Genomic DNA, 12,484 nt, shown 5'->3' on the forward strand with positions numbered 1-12,484 from the left:
CACTATGAAGAAATTAGTGATTCTTAAATAATAGTGTTTAAAAATATAGAATTTGGTATTTTATACTTTATTAAAATCAAAAGTATTTAAACTTGAGTTAATTTTTTTTATGGATATTAAGGAATGTAGCATTAAATTTTTTTTCACTTTTTACTATCTTCATTTAAAAATGTAAATTTTATTTCTTGTCACGTTGCTGTATTAAGGTCGGTCTTTAAAGAGCTGAAAGCCTGTTCATATGTCATGGCAGTGAAAGATACTGTTAACAAATAAATTCTTTTCTATTAACAAATAAATAAAAGTAAGATAATTTCTGTCTTTTTGAATAGCCCTTTAATTTTGTTTGCTAATAGTATTTTATTTGGGAGTACTTTTCTTAAGGGATTACATCTCACCTACTTCTAAATGAAACAATAAAAGGATTTCACGAGACCAAAATAGGCAACAGCACTTAAGTTTCAGCCCACAGGCTAAAATAAACCCTAGGAAAATAATTTCATTTTCATGAAAGCTTCTTTGACTACACAGTTCTCCAACTTCAGTTTTGAGTAGTTTCCTGTTCTAAACATGATTGTTACTTGTATTAACACTTAGTATTTATATAGGTATTTATATTTGTGTATAATTAGTTAGGGCTTCACCTCATCTTACACAATAATAGTTTCCTGGCATAGGGATAGGAAGATTAATAAGAACAGAAAGGAAATAACAAGTAAAAGCAAAAATGAGTCAAAATGGAGTTCGGTAAAAACCAACAGCTGACTCTTATAGCTAACTCATGAAATAAGTTTCTAGTAAGTCTGAGTGGGGAGGAGGGAACAGCTCTCCCTTCACTAGCTACCTTTAGAGATCTAGGGGCATAAAATTTTAAAGGCACTGTATAATACTATATCAACAAGTATAAATTAACCAGCTTGACTATATTTTCCTAAGTTACCAAAAATAACGCAACTAGTTAAGCTGAATAGACAGAAGAAATATGAACGGGGAGGGAGGAACGACAGCGAGAAACACAAGCAGACTCTATCCTGAGCACAGATCCTGACAAGGGCCTCGAACCCATGGTCCCACGGCCCATGAGATCGTGACCTGAGCTGAAGTCAAGAGTCAGACAGATGCTTAACCCACTGAGCCACCTAGGCACCCATAGAGCTCTTATTTTATAAGTCGTCTTAAAAGCAGAAGAGCTGGTAGGAGAGTAAAGAGCCCAAGAGGGTGAAGCGGAGCACAGGCAACTCTAAACCCCTTTTGGATGTGCTGACATTTGATGACCCTGTTCTGCTAGACCAGCGGGGAGGAAGGCTCAGTGGCAACTTCCTGGGCTAAACTACATATACACACTCAATACCACCAACCACCACACTTAGCATCAAATTTGCTCCCGAGCTTATGCGAGGAATCTCAGGTTGCCGAAAAGCACTGTTGGGTATTCATGGGAAGAGCCTTTGCGGAAGTCCATGTGACCAGCCTGGAGCTAGGATCACTGGCGCTCTCAAGTGACAGTCCAGGGGCAAGAGACGAGATCCACCTTGGTGGGTCTGAGGTCCGCTTTGACTTGGAAGCTCCATGACCCACAGGAGCCACTATCTCTAGTAAAAACTTCACAGGCATAGATTCCCGTACTGAAAAACTGGATTTTTACTTTGGTGACAAAAAAATGAAGGGCCGAGGTCAACTAAAGGTGAAGAATTTAAATAAGACCCTCCTCACACTAGATGAGAACACCAAAGGGCTATTAGGTAAGGTAAGGTAAACCGAAAGTAAACCCTCTTCCCACTTTCTGCCAACAAGAAGACCTTGGCGCTAGGAGAATAGGAGTCAAAATGAAAACTGAAAAATAACATTGAGAATTATAACCCTGGACATACAGATGTGAAGACTAAGTTCATATTGCCTGGGTGATCTAAGAAGGCTCCAGATGTAATCTTTTTAAAAAAGATTTTATTTATATATATAGAGAGAGAGAGAGAGAGAGCACGCATGCACACATGAGCAGGGGAAGGGGCAGAGGAGAGGGAGAGAGAAACTCAAGCAGACTGCTGCTCAACTGACTGAGCCACCTCGGTGCCCCTAGATGTAATCTTAATTTGAGGTGCTTTGCTGACTGCAAACGTCCCCCAGAAAGCTGGCAAATGCAAACAAATCTCTAGAGGGGGCACCTACACAATAGTCTAAAAAAAAATCTACACAATTAATTCCTTAAGAATAATAACAGTACTCAGTAAAAAAAATTAACCATGCACCACAAATGAGAATCAGAAGAAATGACAGAAACAGCAGAAGTAAACTACAAAACTACAAACACTGAATTATCAACAGATTATAAAACAACTATGCTTACTATGATTAAATAAACAAAACACAAGTTTCAAAATACCTGCCAGAAATAGTAACTATAAAAGTGACACAGCATATGAGAAAAAGAACCAGATGAAACATCTAGAAATGAAAAAAATATATAATAAAAAATCTCAAACTCAGTGACCACAGGTGAAACCAGAAAACTGAAATGATGATATTGTTGAATCCAGGTGATAAATATATAATAGTATATTATCCTCCCTACTTCTGTGTATATTTGAATATTTCCTAATAAAAATAATAAAAAATGAGTTTACCAGAGTAGACATAATTGAGCACTGACTACGTGAGCATGTAAGTCAGAATCCAGACTGCAGCACAGAAAGACAAAAAAGATGGAAAATACAAAAGCGGGTTAAACATTGAACACTACTTCAAGAACTAATGATAGACTATATGTCAGCTAATTGAACTTAATTTTTTATTTTTTTTATTTTTATTTTTTTTTAAAGATTTTATTTATTTATTCGACAGAGATAGAGACAGCCAGTGAGAGAGGGAACACAAGCAGGGGGAGTGGGAGAGGAAGAAGCAGGCTCGTAGTGGAGGAGCCTGATGTGGGGCTCGATCCCATAACACTGGGATCACGCCCTGAGCCGAAGGCAGATGCTTAACCGCTGTGCCACCCAGGCGCCCCTTGAACTTAATTTTTTAATGGATTTTTTAAAAAAGATTTTATTTATTTATTTGACACAGAGAGAGAGAGAGACAGCCAGCAAGAGAGGGAACACAAGCAGGGGGAGTGGGAGAGGAAGAAGCAGGCTCCCAGCGGAAGAGCCTGACGTGGGGCTCGATCCCAGAACTCCGGGATCATGCCCTGAGCCAAAGGCAGACGATTAATGACTGAGACACCCAGGCGCCCCTGAACTTAATTTTTTAAAAAAGAGGGTTAAATAATAGGAAATTCAGTTAGTTCTAACATACATTTAACTGAAGACCCAGAGAAGAGAAAGAGATTGGGGTCATGGCCAATATTTGAAGAGATAATGGCTGAGAATTTTCCAGAACCCATATAAAATATCCACAGAATCAAGTTCAATGAATCTTATGCAGGATAAATAAAAAGACATATACAATTATACATATCATAATGAAATTCCAGAATACCAAAGACAAAAGTCCTAAAATCACCCAGAGAAAGACATTAGGTTAATAATGCTATGTCTCTGTGTAGAGTAATTATAAGCAATTTTCACTTTCTTCTTTACACTTATATGTGAGCATCTGATTTTGTTACAGTAGACACATATCACTTTAATTTTTTTCATTTTTATCAGAGTCATCTATGCATGCAGTATACAAAGGCAAAAGTTCTACATGGCTGAGCCACCCAGGCGCCCCTTATTTATTCATTTGAGAGAGAATGTGCAAGCAAGCAAACACGAGCGGGGGCGGGGGGAGCAGAGGGAGAAGGAGAAGCAGACTCCCTGCTAAGCAGGGAGACGGGCTTGGGGCTCTATTCCAGGACCCCAAGATCATGACCTGAGCCAAAGGCAGACACTCAACTGACTGAGTCACCCAGGTGCCCCTTTAATCAGATTTTATAAATGAACAACAACAACACAATTTTCCCTTAAACTCCACAGTCTTAGTTTTTCAGGGACAGAATTTGCTATGATGACATCAACTCCATGTCATTTGGCTACTCCTGACTCTGCAAGGCTAAGAGGAGTTCTGCCTCCCTAGCCAGCGAGGACAAGAATTCTTCAGCTGTGCTCCAGAAGCATCTGAGCCCCCAACAAGGGGGCTTGCTTGCAGGGTCTGACAAAGCATGAAGCGTTGCACAGGCAGCCCAGGATTCCCAGGCCTTGCAAAGGCTTTCCTTAGTGCCCACCAGGCCTGTGCCGGCTCAAGTACCCTAACCAAGCATGCGCTCATCTTCCCGGACATTCTGCTATCCACTAGCCCTGCCACACTCCTCTTAGCCTACTTTCACGACCCTGTAAATGTCCAAATATGCACCAGCCTGGGGTATGGCAGAAGTCGTGGTGGGGCAGCCTTTGAGACCATACTAGCGAGTATTAATAGAAGGGGGGGTGGAGTTAAGATGGTGGAGGAGCAGGAGGACCCTAAGTTTGTCTTGTCTCTGGAATACAACTAGATATCAAGTCATTCTGAACACCCGAGAAGTCAACTGGAGGCCTGAGAAAGCAAATACTGCACGTCTACAGGTAGAAAAGCAGCCACCTTTTGCAAGGTAGGAGGTGCGGAGACTTGAGTCCAGAGTGATATAGTTGAGAGGATATCGCGTGGGGGACCGAGACCGCTTAAGGAAGCCATTGCAAAGTATCCTAAGTTGGGGACACAAAATAGGAACTTTTAGAAGTCTGCTCCAGTGGGGGACGTGCCTCGCCTAAAGGTGCTCGGGTGGTAAAGCGGGGCAGAATCCCAGTTGCGATACCTTGATCTGAGGATCCCCTGGATCGCAAGAAGAAGGGGTGGTGTGTAAGTGATTCATATTACCAGGCACAGGCGTGGGGAAGCTGGCTAAGAATAGTGAGTCCGGGTGCCAGCTTTCTGTTCCGTGTTGCCATAAACTGCGACCCGCTGTGTGGTGATGCAGCCGCTTTCCTGGAATAGGTCCAGCAAAAGGTAGAAGCATGGTGAGACCCCCTCCCCTCCAAGAGGAATAGCACAGGTCCGAACCGTGAGTCCCTAAAATTTGGAGTTTTTAAACTCAGTCCTGGGCCTGAGATTAAAAAAAAAAAAAAAAAAGCTCATGCATACAGGGTTAACACCGAGTTCTGACGGAAACCGGGGAGACAAGAGTGATTGATTACTCTTCTGTGAGGGCTCACTGAAGAGTGGGGTGCCGAATTTTCAGCTCTGGGGCTAGAGAGCAGGGCACCACCATATTCATCCTGCGCATCGGTACTGAAAATCTTTAAGCACCACCTAGTGGAGTCCGGCACGGCTTACACCAAGCTCTGCTTTCCCGTGCTCGGGAGGAGCATTTCCACCAGGGCAAGTCCACCTGAGAATCAGCGCAACAGACCCCTCCCCCAGAAGCCGAGCACAATCAGCTCACTCACGTCAAGTTTACTGGTCATCGAGGGCTGCAAAGCTTCAGCTCTAGGGGAAAATAGTACCTAGCATCTTTGTACTTTTGTTCTTTAGTTTTTTATTTTTTTCAATTTTTTTATTCTTTTTAAATTTTTATATATACTTTATATATTTTTAAATTTTTTGTTCCTTTCATTGTGTGTGTGTGTGTGTATATATATATTTTTTTCTTTTTCTTTCTTTCTTTCCTATTTTGGGATCTAGTTCCTTTTAATAAGCAGACCAAAACACACCCAGGATTTAGGGGTGTTTTTGTTGTTGTTGTTGTTGCTATTGTTGTTTTTGATGTTTTTTCCTCTTCTTTCTTCTTTTCTGGACGAAATGACGAGATGGAGAAATTCAACCCAAAAGAAAGAACACGAGGTAGTAATCACAGCCAGGGATTTAATCACTACGTATATAAGTAAGATGTCTAACCTAAAATTTAAAACAATGATTATAAAGATACTAGCTGGGCTTGAAGAAAGCATAGAAGACACTAGAGAATCCCTTACTGTAGAGACAAAAGAATTAAAATCTAGTCAGGCCCAAATTAAAAATGTTATAACTGAGATGCAGTCCCAAGCAGAGGCCATAAAAACAAGGATGAAGGAAGTGGAATAGTGAATCAGTGATATAGAAGATATGGAAAATAATGAAGCGAAAAAGAAGAGGAAAAGAAAACTATCCGATCACAAAGGTAGACTTAGGGAACTCAGTTATTCCATAAAGCAAAATAATATCCAGGTAATAGGAGTCACAGAAGAAGAAGAGTGGGAAATAGGAGCGGAAGGTTTATTTGAACAAATTATAGCTGAGAACTTCCCTAAGCTGGGGAAGGAAACAGGTATTCAAGCCCAAGAGGCACAGAGACCTCCCCACAAAATCAACAAAAATAGGTCAACACTATGACATATTATAGCAAAACTTGCAAATTACAAAGAGAAAGAGAACATTCTGAAAGCAGCTCAGGACAAGTGGTCCTTAACCTACTGGGTAGACACATAAGGCTGGCAGCAAACCTGTCCACAGAGACCGAGCAGGCCAGAAAGGACTGGCATGATATATTCAAGGTGCTAAATGGGAAAAATATGCAGTCAAGAATACTTTATCCAGCAAGGCTGTCATTGAGAATAGGTGAGATAAAGAGGTTCCAAGAAAAAACAAAAACTAAATGAATTTGTGAACACTAAACCAGCCCTGCAAGAAATGTTAAAGGGGACCCTTTGAGTGGAAAGAGAGACCAAAAGTAAAAAAGACTAGAAAGGAAGACAGACAATCTGCAAGAACAGCAATTTTACAGGTAATACAAGGGCACTAACTGCATATCTTTCAGTAATTACTCTGAATGTAAATGGACTAAATGCTCCAATCAAAAGACATAAGGCATCAGAATGGAGAAAGAAAAAACAAGACCCATCAATATGCTGCTTCCAAGAGACTCATTTTAGACCCAAAGACACCACCAGATTGAAAGTGAAGGGGTGGAGAACCATTTATCATGCTAATGGATATCAAAAGAAGGCCGGGGTAGGGGCGCCTGGGTGGCACAGCGGTTAAGCGTCTGCCTTCGGCTCAGGGCGTGATCCCAGCATTCTGGGATCGAGCCCCACATCAGGCTCCTCTGCTGTGAGCCTGCTTCTTCCTCTCCCACTCCCCCTGCTTGTGTTCCCTCTCTGGCTGGCTGTCTCTATCTCTGTCGAATAAATAAATAAATAAAATCTTAAAAAAAGAAAAAGAAAAAAAAAGAAGGCCGGGGTGGCAATCCTTATATCAGACAACTAGATTTTAAACCAAATAAAAGATGAAGAAGGACACTATATCATAATAAAGGGGGCTATCCAACAAGAAAATCTAACAATTGTAAATATTTATGCCCCTAACTTGGGAGCAAATATATAAACCAATTAATAAAAAAAAATTAAAGAAGCTCATTGATAATAATGCAATAATAGTAGGGACTTTAACACCCCACTCACTGCAATGGACAGATCATCTAAGCAGAAGATCAACAAGGAAACAAGGACTTTGAATGACACACTGGACCAGATGGACTTCACAGATATATTCAGAGCATTCCATCCTAAAGCAGCAGAATACACATTCTTTTAGAGTGCACATGGAACATTCTCCAGAACAGATCACATAATGGGTCACAAAGCAGGTCTCAACCAGTACCAAAAGATTGAGATCACACCATACATATTTCCAGATGACAATGCCATGAAACTTGAAGCCAACCATAAGAAAAAATTTGGAAGGATCACAAACACATGGACATTAAAGAACAGCCTACTGGGGAGCCTCAGTGGCTCCGCTGGTTAAGTGTCTGCCTTCAGCTCAGGTCATGATCTCAGGGTCCTGGGATCAAGCCCCATGTTGGGCTCCCTTCTCAGTGGGGAGTCTGCTTCTCCCTCTCCTTCTACAGCTCTCCCTGCTTGTGCTCTGTCTCTCAAATAAATAAAATCTTTCAAAAATTTTTTTAAAAAAGAACAGCCTACTAAAGAATGAATGGGTCAACCAGGAAATTAAAGAAGAATTTAAAAAAATACATGGAAGCAAATGAAAATGAAAACAATCCAAATGACAGTCCAATGAAAACGACAGTCCAAAAGCTTTGCAATGCGGCAAAGGCAGTCCTAAGAGGGAACTATATAGCAATACAGGCCTTCCTCAAGAAGCAAGAAAAGTCTCAAATACATAACTTCACCTTTTAACCTTAAACCTAAAGGAGCTGGAAAAAGAACAGTAAATAAAGCCTAAATCAAGCCGGAGAAGAGAAATAATGAAGATTACAGCAGAAATCAATGATATAGAAAAAAAAAAAAACCCAGTAGAACAGATCAATGAAACGAGGAGCTGGTTCTTTGAAAGAATTAACAAGATAGATAAAACCCTAGCCAGACTTACCAAAAATAAAAGAAAACGGAGGGGCACCTGGGTGCCTCAGTCAGTTAAGCATCTGCCTTGGGCTCAGGTCATGATCCCAGGGTCCTGGGATTAAGTCCTGCATCAGGCTCCTCGCTCAGTGTGGAGTCTGCTTCTCCCTCTGCCTCTGCTGCTCCCCCTGCTTGTGCTCTCTCCCTCTCTCTCTCTCTCTCAAATAAATAAATAAAATCTTTAAAAAAAAGAGAGAGAAAGAAAGAACCCAAATTAATAAAATCATGAATGAAAGAGGAGAGATCACAACCACACCAAAGAAATACAAACAATTATAAGAGAATATGATGAGCAGTTATATGCCAACAAATTGGGCAATGTAGAAGAAACAGATAAAGTCCTAGGAACAATTACAGACCAATATCCCTGATGAACATGGATACAAAAACTCTCAACAAGATTCTAGCTAATGGGATCCTACAGTACATTAGAAGGATTATTCACCATGACCAAATGGGAGTTACTCCTGGGCTGCAGGGGTGGTTCAACACCCGCGAATCAATCAACGTGATACACGGCATTAATAAGAGAAAGGATAAGAACCATATAATCCTCTCAATAGATGCAGAAAAAGCATTTGACAAAATACAGCATCCTTTCTTGATAAAAACCCTCAAGAAAGTAGGAATAGAGGGAACATACTTCAACATTATAAAGGCGATATACAAAAGACTGACAGCTAGTATCATCCTCAACAGGGAAAAACTGAGAGCTTTTCAACCCTAAGGTCAGGAGCACAATAGGGATGTTCACTCTCACACTGTTCAACATAGTACTGGAAGTCCTGGCGTCAGCAATTAGACAACGAAAAGAAATAAAATGCATCCAAATTGGCAAAGAAGAAGTCAAACTCTCACTCTTCACAGACAATATGATACTCTATGTAGAAAACCCGAAAGACTCTACCAAAAAATTGCTAAAACTGATAAAGGAATTCAGCAAAGTTGCAGGACTTAAAATCAATGCATAGAAGTCTGTTGCATTTCTAGACACTAACAATGAAGCAGCAGAAGAGAAATCAAGGAATTGATCCTGTTTACAATAGCACCAAAAACCATAAGATACCTAGGGATAAACCTAACTAAAGAGGCAAAAGATCTGTACTCTGAAAACTATAGAAGACTTGTGGAAGAAATTGAGGAAAACCCCCAAAAATGCAAAAACATTCCACGCTCATGGATTGGAAGAACAAATATTGTTAAAATGTATATGTTACAAAAAGCAATCTATACATTCAATGCAATCCCTATCAAAATGCCACCAGCATTTTTCACAGAGCTCAAACAAACAATTCTAAAATTAGCATGGAACCAGAAAAGACCCCCAAATAGCCAAAGTAATATTGAAAAAGAAAAACAAAGCTGGAAGCATCACAATTCCAGACCTCAAGCTATATTAAAAAGCTGTAGTCATCAAGATTAGTATGGTATTGGCACAAAAACAGACGCATAGATCAGTGGAACATAATAGAGAACTCAGAAATGGACCCTCAACTCTATGGTCAAATAATCTTTAAGCAGGAAAGAATATCCAAAGGAAAAAAAAGACAGTCTCTTCAACAAATGGTCTTGGGAAAACTGGACAGCCACATGCAAAAGAATGAAACTGAACCACTTTCTTACACCATGCACAAAAATAAATTCAAAATGGATGAAAGACGTAAATGTGAGACAGGAATCCATCAAAATCCTAGAGAAGAACGCAGGAAGTAACCTCTTTGACCTTAGCTGTAGCAACTTCTTGCTAGACACCTCTCCAGAGGAAAGGGAAACAAAAGGAAAAATGAACCCATGGGGACTTCATCAGGATAAAAAGCTTTTGCACAGCAAACAAAACAATCAATGAGACTACAAGGCAACCTTCAGAATGGGAGAAGATACTTGCAAATGATATACCAGATAAAGAGCTAGTATTCAAAATCTATAAAAAACTTATCAAACTCAACACCCAAAAAACAAATAATCCAGTCAAGAAATGGGCAGAGGGGGGCGCCTGGATGGCACAGCGGTTAAGTGTCCGCCTTCGGCTCAGGGCGTGATCCCGGCGTTATGGGATCGAGCCCCACATCCGGCTCCTCCGCTATGAGCCTGCTTCTTCCTCCCACTCCCCCTGCCTGTGTTCCCTCTCTCGCTGGCTGTCTCTATCTCTGTCAAATAAATAAATAAATAAATAAATAAATAAATCAAATCAAATCTTAAAAAAAAAAGAAATGGGCAGAGGACAAGAACAGACATTTCCCCAGAGAAGACATACATACAATGGCCAACAGACACATGAAAAGATGCTCAACATCACCTCATCATCAGGGAAATACAAATCAAAACCGTGATGAGATACCACCTCACACCTGTCAGAATGGCTAAAATTAACAAGTCAGGAAACAACAGGTGTCGGCAAGGTTGTGGAGAAAGGGGAATGGTGGGAATGCAAACTGGTGCAGCCACTCTGGAAAACAGTATGGAGTTTCCTCAAAAAGTCAAAAGTAGAACTACCCCACGACCCAGCAATTGCACTACTAGGTATTTATCCAAAGGAGACAAACAGTGACTCAATGGGGCATATGCACCCCAATGTTTATAGCAACATTATCAACAAGAGCCAAACGATGGAAAGTGCCCAGATATCCACTGACAAATGAATGGATAGAGGAGATGTGGTATTATATACACAATGGAATATTACTTGGTCACCAAAAAGAATGAAATTTTGCCATTTGCAACAACACAGGTAGAACTGGAGGGTATTATGCTAAGGGAAATAAGTCAGTCAGAGAAAGACAAACACCATATGATTTCACTCATATGTGGAATTTAAGGAACAAAACATGAACATAGGAGAAGGGAAGGAAAAATAAAATAAAATAAAAGCAGAGAGGGAGACAAACCATAAGAGACTCTTAACTACAGGGAACAAACTGAGGGTTGCTGGAGGGGAGGTGGATGAGAGGAAGGGGTAATTGGGTGAGGGGCATGAAGGAGGGCACATGATGTAATGATCACTGCAACTGATGAATCACTAAATTCTATCCCTGGAACTAATAATACACTATATGCTAACTAAATTGAATTTAAATTTTAAAAGAGGGGGAGCAGGGTTCCCCCAGAGACAATAGACAACATCCCCGCCCCCTCCCACCCCGCCCCACCCAAGTCTGCTCTTAGCAACTCCTCAGGCAGTCTTCTGGCGTGAGAGGATCCAAGGGAAGCTAAAAGTTAAAACTGCTACGGACGCTTGCCCCTTCCCGGTAGGTGAAAAGCGCCTCCTAGCACTTCACAAGTGTAGCTGCAGGACACTAGCGGGACCAGGACTAGGACCGCTCAACCCTGTTTTCCCCCGACACTGGAATAGACTCTGCACTTTATTTTGTAAGAAATAGATGTGAGTGACAAGTGGGGCACCTCCTGCCATAGCCTCCTCTCCTGCCCTGTGCTAGTGTCCAGTCCAGAGGCTGGGGCCTCAGGTTCCGTAGCCTCTGGCGGCCACACCCTGCCCCCAAGCAGCCAGGGTTCCACCAGCCAGGCCTTGACCCGAACATCTCAACAGCAGAACAGAGTTCTAAAACCCAACTTCTCCTAGTAAAGGCTTATGGCCTGAGACCCAACCAAGACTTCCCTCCCTCCTTCAAAAGTGTGTCCAGCTTCTTCCTCACAGATAGAATTGTCCCCAGTCCATGAATTCTCTCCTTGACCATCTACAGAATCTAAGAGGGAACCCAAGCCTCTTTACATATAGATGGGCTTGTGGCTGCGACCAATAGACGACAACGCAGGGGGTACTGCCCGGGGCCAGTGGTGGCCCCTGCAGAGCAGCGGCATTTCCCAACAAGGGCACAAGTCCTCTCTCACCTTCAATCCCAACCCTTTCACCTCCCCTGGCTGTGCCAGTAACTCCCGCCCCCTAGTCTGCGGCCCAGCTGCAAAGTGGCCAGGCTCGTCTGGGAGAGGCTGCCGGGTCAGACTGGACACTGGACAGCAGTGCGTGGCTGGGCCAGGCAAGCCCCATTTCCCGAGCTGGCTGTTGCCGCTGCACAAGCCCTCGGAGGAGGACAGGCCTCCTGTAGCAATAGCAGGTGTACAGATAACAAGGCCAGGGGAGGGGACCCCAAGTGTCTTCTCCACAGGGACAGGGGGCTATGTATGGG

The sequence above is a fragment of the Ailuropoda melanoleuca genome, chromosome 19 (assembly GCF_002007445.2).
Source record: "Ailuropoda melanoleuca isolate Jingjing chromosome 19, ASM200744v2, whole genome shotgun sequence".
Classification (NCBI taxonomy): Eukaryota; Metazoa; Chordata; class Mammalia; order Carnivora; family Ursidae; genus Ailuropoda; species Ailuropoda melanoleuca.